This window comes from Amblyomma mixtum, chromosome 3 (genome assembly GCF_055824585.1).
Source record: "Amblyomma mixtum isolate Tamu chromosome 3, ASM5582458v1, whole genome shotgun sequence".
NCBI lineage: Eukaryota > Metazoa > Arthropoda > Arachnida > Ixodida > Ixodidae > Amblyomma > Amblyomma mixtum.
Window position 1 is genome coordinate 110,939,257 of NC_143014.1, and position 14,441 is coordinate 110,953,697.

The window sequence follows — 14,441 nt, forward strand, 5'->3', positions numbered from 1 at the left end:
AGACCCCGGAAAATTATTTATAAAAGAGATAGAGAAAATAGTGACCAAAGTGAATGAATTTCTCGGTACTGTTGGGACGCAAGGTAGCAGATCCCACCGCTGCCACCAGTTGTTGCGGCTCGAGGTAGCGTGGTCAGTTGTTGTTGCACCAAGGGGGCTCGTCCGGGATGAAGGAACTGTCTGAACTTCAGATGGTTAGAGATTACAAAAACAAGCAGATTTAATGGCAAGAAACTGAGACACTTATTTACAAAAAGAAGAACAAGGAATCAAAATTTAAGAGTTCATAGCGTCGAGCGTCTGGATGAGCCTGATACCCAAGGCTCAGAGCCACTGGATGAACCTATTACCGTAGGTCCAGAGCGTTCGTGCCCACTTTGGTCGCAGGTTATATAGCCCAAGACTCCGCCCCTGCACCAGGCGACATTCCATCGCGACACAAAAGATCGGCACCAGCACCATTGTCGAAGACCTGTTGAGCCTCCTCACTAGGCGGTAACTCATCGTGGCACAAAAGATCGCCACCACACGTCACTGCCAATTAAGACACCTGCTTAGAGCCCGCACGTGGGAACTGGCGAGTCCGCATTCCTAAGTCCGCAGTCCGCATTCCGCATTCCTATAGCATTGTGTCGTGTTGACGTCACAGCCGCAGGTGCGCAGGCTTCCTCTGATTCGTTCCGGGTTTTTTTCTCAAGACGAGGGACACCCTTTCTTCTCCTGTGGTCGGTTGCTTCTCGAAGGGAGGTCGTTTTCGCCGAGCCGAGTGTGGGAAGAGCCTCGTCGGCCACTTCCCAGAAAGCCACCCTTTTTCGTGAGGTCATCGTGGGGTCAAGTTGAAGTCAAACGACCCGTCAAAATTGCCGCTACGTTGAATCTCCCTCCGTTTCATCTCAGGTCTCAAGATGAGTCGTAACAGCTACCTCCCCCGCCAGACGAGTCTCGGCGAGTAGCAGTCATCGCTGCTGCACGAAGAGACGACTTGCAGAAGCGTGCCAGAAGTATGCCAGAAGCCCTCTGCCGCTCGCAACGTGGTCTTCTATTACGCCGGCCAAATTCTTTGAGGCGTCTCTGAAACTTCAACCACATGCGCAAGCAAGCACTCAACTTCCCTCCGAGCAAACCAGTTCCAAAAGAGGGTGCTATAATCCGGTCAGTATAGCCATTGTGAATAGCTCACACTGAAAACTCCCAGGACCTACGCAAGCTGAGAAAAACCGAACCTGCTACTGTACCCTTCACTTTCAAAAACGCACGAAAAAACTTATAGTAGCAATTTTGGTTCATAAAGAGCATTCCGGACTGCTTAAAAAGAACAGCTAAGAAGTCCGCTTCCCTTCCTGCATGTACTTCAAAAAAATGTAAAGAGCTCCAAAAGCTGCATACCTGAGTGAAAATCAGAAACTTTACAAAGACCACTCAGCATTACCACTAAAAACTGGAAACACGTTTGCCTTCACCCCTGTCTCGTTTTTTTTTTTTTTTTTCAGTGAGTCAATGCACAAAAAAAAAAAAGGCAAACACTTATTCCCCGACTTGGGCATTCTTTAGCCGCGCCCTGCGCGGTCGTGGTCGGATGGCCGGTCTACAAGCAGGTGCTTCAAGAAAACTGTGAAGTTGATTGGTTCCGCCTCCGCTCGACCTACTGCGGAAAGGGTGCCTCCTACATTTCTTTGTCCCTGCCTGCCGCGACTCCCTCCTACTCACGCGCTCTCTGCGGCGACCCTTTGTGTGGCTGTCGAGCCCTATTCTTCGTAACGCAAAGCATGCGTCTCGTGTCCAATGACTACGCCGTCTGTGGCTCTTTCGGCCCGCAAGGGCAGTCACCTGGGCTTTCATCGTGCCCATCCGGCTTCGGGAAAATGACACTGTGGGTTTTCCCTTTCCCTCAACAGTTCTCGCTGTGCTGTCCCGTGTTAATTTGCCGGCCCTCGCATCAGCATTAATCTTTGCCCTAGCCTTTCTCAATTGCTTGTCGCGTTCGCGATGTTTCTTGGGTAGCGACGCTACTCGTGCTTTACTCTGAGTGCTAGGCGGCGGATTAACTGACGAATCGTCTACTCCGGTGGTTTCGTCTGAGCTGCAAAGCTCATTTTCCTGTTGTTTTACTATCGGAGCAGCATCCTCCTCATTCCGGGCAACAGAAACAATCTCGTCTGTACGGCACTTTCCGGCGAGCGTTGCGCTCCTGCCGGGCGCTTCACTGTTGCCGTCAGGCAATTCCCGTTCACTCTTTGTGCCGCTTAGTACCGGCGCCTCAACTTCTTGACTGCTAGTGCTCGCCAGCTGCACCAGCGGTGTCCCCTCTCTGGCTCTGTCATTTCTTTCACACCGAACCTCACTGCATTCTTTCTGGCGCGGGACCTCTGCCTTATCTGCCAACGCGCCATCTGTCTCAGGGCTAACAGTAAGCGTTTCTCCCATCTCATCTTCCTTGCATGGCTTCCCGTTCACTACCAGGTCATGCATGTAAGGTTTCAGCAGCTTCATGTTTTCATCGCAGTCACTGACATACGAGAACGCCACCTTTTCTTTTCGGCAGTTCATTGCTATGTGACCCGGCTCATTGCATCTGTAACAAGTGAGCGGCCTCCTAGCCTCAAACGCGGCTTTTTCCTTCCGTGCATTGGCCACTTTTGCACCCTTCTCACTGTCGTCCTGTTTTTGAGGTTTCTCGTAAGGAACCTTCCTTTCTTTCTTCTCGACTGTAGAGCTCGCAAAGTGCCTCTCGGGACGATAATTCGCACTCCTTCCGGAATTACGGGGCCTATCAACTCTAGTTGTGTTGCTAAACTGCCGGCGCGAAGCGTACTCCTCAACGAGTTCGGCAGCTTTCGTCGCCGACGCTACGTTGTCCCGGTCCCTTAGCCAATTTCTCTCCTCTTCAGGGAGGCAGTTGTAAAACTGCTCCAACAAAATTCTCTCAACTACAGCGTCCCGGTCACTATATGACTCCGTACTCTTTAGCCACTCAACCAAGTTCACTTTCAAATTGTATAAGAAATCGGGATAGCTCTCGTCCCTCGATTTCTTAGCTCCCCAAAATCTTTGCCTGAACGCCTCGGCGCTAAGTCTATACTTTCGTAGAAGGCAAGCCTTGACCTTCTCGTAGTTGTCCGCGTCCTCCCTACTGAGCCGCGCGACAACCTCCGCTGCCTCGCAGGGCAGAACCGTCAGTAACCTTTGAGACCAAGTTTCTTGACTGTAGGCGAGGTTCTCGCAGGTTCGTTCAAAATTTACAAGATACAGACCGATATCCCTTGATACCACATATGGCTGCATGTGCTTAGACATCTTGAACCCTGTCTCCTTGCTGAGAAGAGGTACCACTTGCTGGGGACAACTTCCCAACCTCTTGCTCAACTCTTCTTCTAATTTACTGAGCTCAGCCCTTTTCTTCAGTAATTTTGCTTCCCTCTCACGTTCGCGCTGACGCCATTTTTCCTCTCTCTCTCGCTCCTCCTGCTGTCTGAGCTGCTCCTCTTCTCGCTCTTTCTGCTGTCTGAGCTGCTCTTTTTCCTGCTCTTTTTGCCGTCTGAGCTGCTCTTCCTTTTTTTGTTCGATGAGACTCCACTCTTCAATGAGCTCCTCATCATCTGCCCCCAAATCAGTAATGGCCTGAATTATCATGGGTTTTCGTGCCAAACCCCTTGTCTCAATCCCCAATTCCTCACACAACAGCAACAGGTCCGACTCCTGCAGCTTCTGTAGGTCCATGATAGTTCTGAGTCTGAGCTATTTCCAAAACAACTATGCAAAAATACCAAACCTGTAAGATTTAAGCACAGGTGTCTACCAGTTCTAAATTTTAACCCTCTCTTAGAACCTGGTCCACATCAAAGGAAAAGCCAAGCACTCACCCACACACGTGATCATGACCAAGACAGCTGCACTCTCGCTGGCCGACCGTTGTTGTCGCTTGTGGCTTCAGATTCCCATCGCTGATCCACAGTTGTTGGGTCTTCGTATCTCACCAGTCTCTTCGGATCGCACGGCTTCGGATCCCACCGCTGGCAACCAGTTGTTGGGACGCAAGGTAGCAGATCCCACCGCTGCCACCAGTTGTTGCGGCTCGAGGTAGCGTGGTCAGTTGTTGTTGCACCAAGGGGGCTCGTCCGGGATGAAGGAACTGTCTGAACTTCAGATGGTTAGAGATTACAAAAACAAGCAGATTTAATGGCAAGAAACTGAGACACTTATTTACAAAAAGAAGAACAAGGAATCAAAATTTAAGAGTTCATAGCGTCGAGCGTCTGGATGAGCCTGATACCCAAGGCTCAGAGCCACTGGATGAACCTATTACCGTAGGTCCAGAGCGTTCGTGCCCACTTTGGTCGCAGGTTATATAGCCCAAGACTCCGCCCCTGCACCAGGCGACATTCCATCGCGACACAAAAGATCGGCACCAGCACCATTGTCGAAGACCTGTTGAGCCTCCTCACTAGGCGGTAACTCATCGTGGCACAAAAGATCGCCACCACACGTCACTGCCAATTAAGACACCTGCTTAGAGCCCGCACGTGGGAACTGGCGAGTCCGCATTCCTAAGTCCGCAGTCCGCATTCCGCATTCCTATAGCATTGTGTCGTGTTGACGTCACAGCCGCAGGTGCGCAGGCTTCCTCTGATTCGTTCCGGGTTTTTTTCTCAAGACGAGGGACACCCTTTCTTCTCCTGTGGTCGGTTGCTTCTCGAAGGGAGGTCGTTTTCGCCGAGCCGAGTGTGGGAAGAGCCTCGTCGGCCACTTCCCAGAAAGCCACCCTTTTTCGTGAGGTCATCGTGGGGTCAAGTTGAAGTCAAACGACCCGTCAAAATTGCCGCTACGTTGAATCTCCCTCCGTTTCATCTCAGGTCTCAAGATGAGTCGTAACAGTACATGTTGCTGCCACACAGCGAAGAACACTGCTGTGCAGATTGAGAGAGGACTGAAATGGAGGCCGGCTAACCAAAAGAAGTTCCTGTTGGACGCCCCGCACAGGGCGTGGACAAAAACGATAAGTAAGAACAAGCCTTTGGAAGCAGGACGCAGTGGGCTGAACCGAAAAGAAGCGTGCAAAGAAAGTTGTTTGTCTTTGCAAGTCTAATGCTCAGGCAGAGGCAGACAAAAAGCAGAGAATGGAACAAGTGCGCCTACAAGTTTCAAATTTCTTTAAAGACGGAAATGAAAAACAAAACACGGGAAAGAAGAAATTCAGACTGTCGGAATTCATTAATTTCGCCACCTCTCTCGACGCTCTAAGCACTACGCTACGTGCTTTCTGCGGAAGAGCACTCTTATGAACGGTCGTCTTTGCTCGGTTCCGTTCAGGATTCTGTGTGCGCTTCATGTACTTTGTTCATCTGCTTCCCGGCATATCAGGAGAGCTTCCAGTGTATAGATTTTGTTAGCTTTAACATTTCTGATCATACGTCTCAAGAGCGCCAGGGCTGTAGCACGCCAGTCGTGTCTCCCTACTTACAGTGCTCCCTCTCGGCACCTGCTTCATGCCGAAATTGTTTTCTCTCGGCTCCAGTCATTATGCCGCAAGGAGCTATTTAGTTTTCCTGGATTTTCTTTTATTTTTGCGTTGTATTTAAGGTAAAGTGCGAAGCACTTCCTGATTGTGTAAATTACTCTTTATCATGCAGCCCGAGGCACATTTGTGGAGGTTTTTTGTAGCTGTTTTTTATCTTGCACGTTAAGAAGCAAGTACTCGTTTTCTTTTGCTGCTCGCTGTAATGAGATTGCTGTCTCTTATTCCACATTTACTCTAATGACCTCCTCGAGAAAGTACCTTCATGATCGAAGTGGATAACTTTGTGCACACTCAGCAAACTGCTTCAGGTGTTGCAGAATACCGAGACTGGAGCGCCGCTCATTGCTCGAAACAAAATTTCGATTTTTCTTGCGCCTAGCTGGACTGAAGCGAGCCCTCAAGCTCGCTCATGCACGCGTCTCTTGCGCTCATATGCTCTTTGCCGCATGAGCTTTTTCTCTTAATTCGGCCGCATAGACGAGGTTATTAATATGATTGCGCATACTCGCCAGGTAAATTGAGTGTGCGGTAGTTATGGGCTCTTCGTATGTGAGCAACAAACTAGAGGTCTCATTTGGCTTTATGAAGATACTATCGGCGGGAAAAGTGAATGGACCATGCAAGCGACTTTTAGGTTTTGTTTCAGTACGACTTCAGCAATCGGAATATGATGCGGAAGGTGGGCCTAGTCTACCATGCTTAGCGCCTGCCAACAGAGTAAGTCTTTACTGTGACGAGCCAACGAACACACCGCACACAAATACGGACACGGAAATGGAACAGAAACCACAAGCGCTTGTCTGTTTCTTTTTTCATGTGTTTGGCGCACGAAAACCTTAGTTGCTCATGCGCCAGGGAACACAGCATAACAAACGAACAAAAATAACTCGTATGTTACACAAAGCTTTCTGGGGCCTTCGTAATAGGGCCCCGGTTTTTAAATAAAAATCAATTTAAAAGTGCTTGTTTAATTTGTCATAAAAATGAGCTAGTGTACAGTTACACACGATCCACCCTATCGCCGCGGTGGCTCAGTGGTTATGGTGCTCGGCTGCTCACCCGAAAGACGCGGGTTGAATCCCGACCACGGCGGTTGAATTTCTTTGGAGGAGAAATTCTAGATGCCCGTGTGCTGTGCGATGTCAGTGCACGTTAAAGAACCCCAGGTGGTCGAAACTTCCGGAGCTTTTCACTACGGCGTCTCTCATAGCCTGAGTCGCTTTGGGACGTTAAATTCCATAAACCAAACCAAACCATACACGAGCCACTGTTTGGCGGCACCAGGTAGGGGTCGCGTTGAGATAATCAGAATTCCTGGGCATTTTTCACAAAAAAAAAAGAAATAAAAAGAGAACAGTGTCAAATTAAAGCAGCCACCATGTGACAGAATATTTCATTCAGTGTAGCGAAACAAAGCTGCGAGTAAAACAAAATTAAGAACAAGACTAAAACGCGTTTAAAGCAGACGTCGGCGAGTGAAATGCGTGGCCTTCGGCGAATTCTCTGCGCTGGTGGCGCCGGCATGTTACGGCAGACGCTCAAAAACGTTCGAATAGGACGAGTACCCTTGCAACTTTTGTTAGAAAGACCCCTTTCAGTAAAATCCCTCATAGACAACAGTTGTACAACACAAAAAAGACCTAAGGCCGTGCGCTTGAAGTACAATGCTTCATTCTCGGCAGCTGTACCTGCCAAGAAAGAAGGGACGATATCGTTCCGCCTTTTGCGCCTTTCAGCCATTTTGACAGTCAGCCGCATCTGTCCATACCAGTTCCAAATCAGCACAAGGCTGCAAGAGAATCAAACACCCTCGCGAGAACGGAACTAAGAGTATCGTTATTTTCTGAACGTCTCTACAGTTGAATACAAGTACAGAGAGAAGTGGCAGATGTCCCCTAAAGGAAGCCCTCCAGCCAATCGCATCGACCGATTTTCATGACGGCGCAGTTAATCCGGGGTTAATACCCTGTAACGCTAGTGCGGTAGTAAATTAACCACACGATTTAACTACGGCGTCACGACAGTTGGTCGACGCCATCGGTCGGAGGGCCATCTTCGAGGTGCATTTGCCGCTTCGTTCCTGTGTTGTATATAGCTGCAGTGAATTATAATCGATAAATTTTTACGCACCCAAGTTGCTTGTCGAGGCACTCTACATTAGAGAAGCCAGTATTATTTCTGACGGTCTGAGAACATTTTTCTTGAACCAGAACCTTTCCAGCACACCGAAAAGCTCAGCACACGAACGGTTTTGTCTCCACCAAATGCGATTGCAGCGGCCATGGATGAGGAATCAAAACTCGGCTGCAGCGGCCGCGTTTCGATGGAGGCGAGAGGCAAAAGACGCCCGTATGCTGTGAGATGACAGTGCAGGTCAAAGATCGCAAGGTAGTCGACATTGGTCTACTACTGTCTTGAAATTTAGTGGTCCTGATTTCGAAAAAAGGATGACGGGAGAGGGTGGTGGTAAGGCGCTGCAATATGCATTAAAAGAGTTTGTATTATTATGCTTCCTTTCGGTGACTCTATCTTGTTTTGTGCCCTTTCTGCTCGCGCGTCTGGTTTTTGCTTTACAAAGCAACGAACAGAAGAGAATAGAAAAGAAGCACGATAATGCAAACATCAGGAATTTACTTCGCACTTTTCTTCAGCAAGACAACTGGATAAATTGCGAGCCTTACAGAAGTCTAATACATGCGTTGTAAAATAGAAGAATTTAGTAGAACAACTAATGAACACTCCATAAATTTGCGTAACATGGTCCTTACTCGCACAAGGGGGTTCACATTGGATTTAGATCGGTAAGTAAGCAAGATATCTGACACAAATGTTAGGCTCACAGGTTAAATTATTTAACTGTTTTTGATACCAACTCTGCATTTAAACTCGTGCTGCTCTGTATTAGACGCGAAAGTGCGTGTCTGTGTGTGATTTGAACGTCATTATTTGATTACCTTTATTGTTAAGAACACGCACGCACACACACACACACACACGCACGCACGCACGCACACACGCACACACGCACACACGCACACACACACACACACACACAAAAAAGGGCTTTGTTGGCGGAATTATGAGTGGTGGCACGCAAATTGGTCCCCGTCGTGCGCGGCATCAGCGACCCTGGCCGAGAACGGAGCTGCAGGCGGCGGCGGCGTTTCTCGTGCTGCCTCTTGGCGCTGGCCCTCGAAAGCGGAGGAACCGCTAGGATCAATAATGCACTGCGCCGTTTAAGCACCGGCCTCGAAGGACGAGGGGGGAATTTCGGTGGCCCAGCACCGCGCCGTTTATGCCGCATGTCGGGTGTTGCCTTTGGGAATCGCGCACCTCGCTTAAGGACGACCTCTTCGTCGTTTAATGCGGTAGCTCCATGAGGCCGAAATGCGCCGTCAGTCATAAAATTCGCCCATTGGCTGGAAGGAAGTGACATCACCAGACCGGAGCTTCCCATTGGCTGGAAAGGAGGGACGTCACCGGACGGGAGTCGGCGGCGCGTAACCACATTGCTGTTTGCGCCGATGAAAGACGAATGGCGGCAGTAAGTAAGGACGGCGGCACGTAGCTGCTCGGAGGCGAAAAAGGCACGAACCGAACGACGCCTGGTTGCCCATCTCCGGTGGCGCGACCAAGCCGCGGGCCTCGAGCACGGTGACGGTGAGCCTCTCGAGGCCGGCCTTGTAGCACAGTCCCAGCAGCAGCTCTCCCTGGTCCGGAGGCGCCTGCACCGCAGACAGCACACTGTTACTCCGCCGTGGAAGGGCTCACCGGCAGCGAGCAAAAAAAGAAAGGGCGAAATTGCCCAGGCTCGCTAGGAGACACAATATTGGGAGAGACAAAATGGCGTCCAGGGATGCCGCTGGTACCCTGAGGTATCGCGCGAAGAGTCTTTGTTCTGACGAACCTTTGCCGGCGATCCCTGCGATTTACGCAAACAGGACCATGTTGACGTCAGCACTATAAGCTCGCGCGCGCATTTTGTAATCGATGCGGTTGTCAGTTGTGAACGGTTCTTTCTCCGTTTTTTTTTTTTCGTTGGTCTGGTCGCGGACAACGAAACGCCATTATCGCGACTGTTAGTTATTTGCTCTTTCCGAAACTGACGTTGTTCGCCGAGGCTCTCCAGTGAGAGCAACGTTTTCATGACTCCAGTAATGCGAAAACTGAGCCAGCATTCCGGAAACAAAGCGAAATGGCGGTGAATTTTTGTTGCTCGCTTTAGCAATGTTATCCGTTTGTAGGTACGACGTCCTCATGTCCGCAGGATAAAAACCTCTCTTCGGTAGATAATGCAGAGACGTTCAGCCGTCCTCCTGTAATTTTACTATTGTTAGTAGCTCGAATTCTCAGGGCTGACCAGGAAGATGGGAAAACACCTTGCTATTGTCAGTGAGCCCAGGTAATAACGCACACGCCGAACGAGTGCACTACTTACGGAAACAGGCTCTTGCAGTCAACTGAGACGCTAGTCGGATGTGATAGCCTAATAATGAGTTGATTTTTGCTGTCATAGCACCACTGAGGATGAAGTGCAGCGTATTCATGCGAACTATTGTCTCGGGTTCGAGATGAACGTGTAGAGACTCAAGGTAAAGATCGCGAGTCTTAATTTGATACTTGTGGGTCTTTGGAATCGCGTATGGCTTTCAGAGACGCCCTTTATTCCCTCTGCCATTTTCCCTTGAAAGCGTCCAATGAAAGACCTTTGTCTGGTGATTACATATATCGCCCGGAAAAGTTTATATGGCCTAGAACATCAGTAAGAAGCAGAAATTCAAAGCCACGGGATAAAAGCGATGCCTAAACACAGATGCACATAGCTCAGGCATTTTGCTCCGAGAAAAATACAGAAGCTAAGATGATCAGCGAGATAGTTAAAAGAAAAAAAAATAATATAGGCAAAACACGTCAATACAAGCAGATAAATTGACAGTCCTTGCTTTTGTTGCGTCGCGAGGCCCATGAAAACCGTGCTCGTATTGCTGCAGCTCCGGATGTTGTTGCTTTTATAGAAGTTTCGTGATTTGCCTGCTAGACCAATTATACTGCATGCACTAATTTAAAAACGCATTACTAATGAAAAAGAGAAATATAAGTCCAACAACGCTGTAGTTACAGGTAAGATACGTCACATCAAAGGCAGAAATAATTGTGCAATAATTTGAACTTCGTTTAGCCCTTTTGTTTTCACCCGGTAGTCCCTTCACACCTCCTAAACATTTTCTTTCCTTTTTTATTGTCGTCGTTTACAGCTGTTTTGAAGGCCCTACACCATAACCATGACGCTTTCTGCAGGAAATTAAAGATTAATTTTTCCTTATCACCCAGGCGCTCTGTCATAGCGTTACCCTCTGGTATCATGTTCAAGGAAAAGCGATAAAAATTTGTGCAGAGCTGCAGCGTGAACAGGCTGATATAATTAACGGCTAGCGCAACAGTGGCTGTACTTACCATCGACCAATACAGAAAGCCATATTCGCAAAGCTGGTCGCATGTCAGAATAGCCTCGTGAATTGGCCCCAGAGTATTGTCGCACTCTCAACTAGCATTCGGAGTCCCTCCTAATTTTCAGGAAGAAATCTTTACTATGGAGGCAGTCGCCTCACAGTAAGGTGTGTCAGGTTTAGTGCAGACATTTTGGAGCAACTAAGCGGAGGTTCCAAGCAACGAGAGAAGACGGAATTGAGCATGTTCATTTTCGAGTAGCCTTATACAATGGCCTTACAGTTGCCATTAGCGCTCAAGAAATTGCATAGAGCAATAACAAAAAAAAAAATTTAAAGATTGCCGTACATTTTAGGTGACGTCACTCGCCAAAAGCGAACCATCACCATTCTCTCAGAGTCCTGTCGAGCGCATGCACTTCGCACGAGCCGAGTGGGAACTTCGCCACAGTTGCAGTGATAACTGGCAAAAACAAAAATTATTTGAAATGAATGAAATCCTATTATTAAGTTTAGTTCATGTCGCCACAGCAAGCGTTCTTGAGTGTTTAGCAGCCGGCCTTTGTGCTGAACCAAGACCTCAAAGAATGGCCCCAATGCACCAATTACTAATTCTGGCCAGGAGATGAATGTTAACCGCGCATTCGGCGCCATACAGTCTGCGCCGACTGCAGTCTTCACTGCTCGGCGTCCAGCCACCTACCAGATCCCACAGTCGTCCTCCAGGTCTCTCCAGGCCACGATGCGCTCCCCCGGAGAGCGGATCCAGATCTCGCAATGGAAACAGCACGTGTCCGATGACGTTGTGTCGCTTGCCGCGGTCGTTATCCAACACCGTCAGCTTGAGTATTCGCTCCGAGAGGGCTTTCGCCGGATCTGCGTGCGCGCCGCCGACCGATAGATGGGCTTTTAATGAGGCAGAGAATGCGTTGGAAGACACACATCTGACGCGAGTCTCTCACCGTTTAGCGGCTTGACAGAGATATGAAAGCGGAAAACGAACTTGGCTGAGCTAAAAGAAATAAATCAGTTAAACGACTGAAGGGCTAACGCACCGCTCAGAAAAGACAACGAATAAAGCGACTACACGACAGTCCGCTGTCTCTTCTGCTCTGTATTAGCATGACTCACCAAGTTTTCTGTTCTTAACCTAAGGTCAAGGTTACCAATAGTTCAACACCTAAGGCAGAGTACAAGGCATAGAAACGTACTAATATTTGCTGCCTATTTTGCCGCCTAACATTATATATATTTTCCGCCTAATATTCGCTCCATAGAAGGTGCATATATATCGCAATGAACGTACATATAATGCGAATAATAATAATTTCATTGTGTTCTATTCTCATAGTACGCTACGTCGTGCAGCTGATCTGGCCATAACGGCTGCGCGGCTCCCGTACGGGGTCCCGTATGGGACCCGTAACGTCATTTTCGTTTGTTTTTAACTTGGTCAGTGACCCAATCTTCGCCTTAATACAACGCCATCTTTGCAACGCAGGCTAGAATAAATACATGCAACTTCATTCTGACAACAAAAATTACACAGTGCATTGTTAGGTACCCAGAAATGTGCCGTAGGTTAAAAGAAATTCATTTTTTCTTTACGTCAAGAGCTGTTATACGGACCCCAACCCGAGTGGTAATGTGACTGAAGTCAGTAGTATCTGTAGCTGTAGAAATCCGCAAGCCAAAGGAAGCCAAACCAAGAGCTTGGACAAGCCAAGATAGACGAGAAGAGCAGAAAAAAGTAGAAGAAAAAGAAGAAAGAAGAAGCAAAGAAGAGAGAGGCCAAAGCAAGAGGATAGAAGAGAAGGAGAGAAAGAAGAAGAAGAAGAAGAAGAAGAAAAAGTCAGAAGCTATGTCGAGATGAGAAATAGAAGAACGAGAGGAACAGAAAGAAGGGAAATAATAAGAAGAAAAAGAAGGAGAAAGAAGAAAGAAGCGAAGAAAACGCAAGCCAAGCCAAGGGAGACAAGAAGAGGTAGATAAAGAACTAGAAGAGAGAAAGAAAAGGAGGAGGTAGGAGTGTAGTGTCTTGGTCAATCCCCCGCAGTGGGTACGCACTATTATCTTGAGGACAACAACAACAAGAGAAGGACTCTGAGGTTATCAGCGATCACAACTCTACGAGAGACATCATCGCTAGTGTCGGATTCTCTAAATAAGCCACTGCCTCAATTAACCACTCTTTCTTTTTTTGCCTTTGTGTCGTTCCATGGACTTAAGATGGCGGCTGTACACGAAAGCATATACACGGGCCAATGAGGCTTCTCAGCCTTTTCGCTGCATGCAAAAGGGAGGGGAAGCTCAAGATCTTAGCATTACAGCTTCTTACTTTAAAGTAGGCCCCACGTCCGCACGCGTGTATTAAACAAAGAGAGCGAAACAATGCGAGTGACACCGAACGGAAGAAACAAGGAAATGCTGGCAGTTCTAAGGTAACATTTTCTTTTTCAGGGACAGAAAGTCTAAATCCTTTAGTTTGTGTGCGGTATTATTATGTTCCACTGGCTAGGATCTCTCCATTCGGCTCACCATCAGCATTGCGCATGTCGTTATAGACAGCTTCGTTTTTTATTCCACTATGACGAAGACAAACAAAGAAGTCAAAATAGGCCTCAATACGCAAGTGCAGCATCATACCAAGACAGCGCGGCGTCACAAAAAATCCGTCTGCGGCTAGTAGGAGGTAGCGCGTTTTCCGCGGCTTCCTTAATTGTTTCTATTGTTCACAGCACTGAATCTATGTCAAGGTTGTCGGTGCCGTCTTCTGTGTGAATTTAACGCTCCATGCGCTGCCGGAATGCGACGCGCGAAGTAAAATTTAAATTTGCTCAGGCGCCAGCTCACCTGGAAAATGTAGGTCTCTTCGAAGATAGGATTGCAAGTCTTCTTCTTGCATTTCGTCTGTTGATACCTTCGCTCGTCGGGGCAGTAGCTGGATCCTGCGACAGCAAAGCAGCAAGAAAACCCCCATGCCGCAAACCAGACACCAGTGGAGTGTAGCGACTCATTCCGGCGTACGTTCAAGCATTCCGAGCATCCTGAGAATCTTTTGTGCTCAGGTTGGCTGCGGCAACAGCCTGCTGCTTAGCAGACAACGTCGAATGCATCCGACGCGCAGCAGGAGCGACAATAACTGCGAGTTTAGGATTCCGCTCGAGCTGGCGCTCCACACGTAAACTTTATTGCAGCTTTCTGTTAGCGGGACGCTTTCACAAAGCGCTTCATTTCGAGATGTGGGGCGCGGGTTTTGTACAGTGCGCATGAGACCACTAGGCTGAAGACATCCACCGGAAGTTGTTGCCACGACAACAACCAGTGGGCGATGGAAAGAGTTATGCATGCAATAAAAAGAAAAGGTAGACGAAGGCGTTATTATGATGTTGCAGAATTCTTGGAATCGCTTCCTGCCATGCGCATTCCCTATACCATAGCGCTCAGAGGTTTGCCTGCAGCAACTACTACTGCGCGCG

At 48.4% G+C, this 14,441-nt stretch overlaps 1 pseudogene across 1 annotated transcript in view; it reads right to left on the minus strand.

Annotated features, from left to right (window-relative positions):
- The window catches only part of LOC149351409 (synaptotagmin-15-like), a 254,495-nt pseudogene that overhangs the window by 33,000 nt on the left and 207,054 nt on the right, over positions 1-14,441 (minus strand). Inside the window, exons 5-7 of the transcript XR_016290586.1 lie at positions 13,812-13,903; positions 11,662-11,838; positions 9,111-9,240 (exon numbers count right to left, since the gene is read on the minus strand). The product of XR_016290586.1 is annotated as a synaptotagmin-15-like (transcript). The remainder of the gene's footprint in view (positions 1-9,110; positions 9,241-11,661; positions 11,839-13,811; positions 13,904-14,441) is intronic.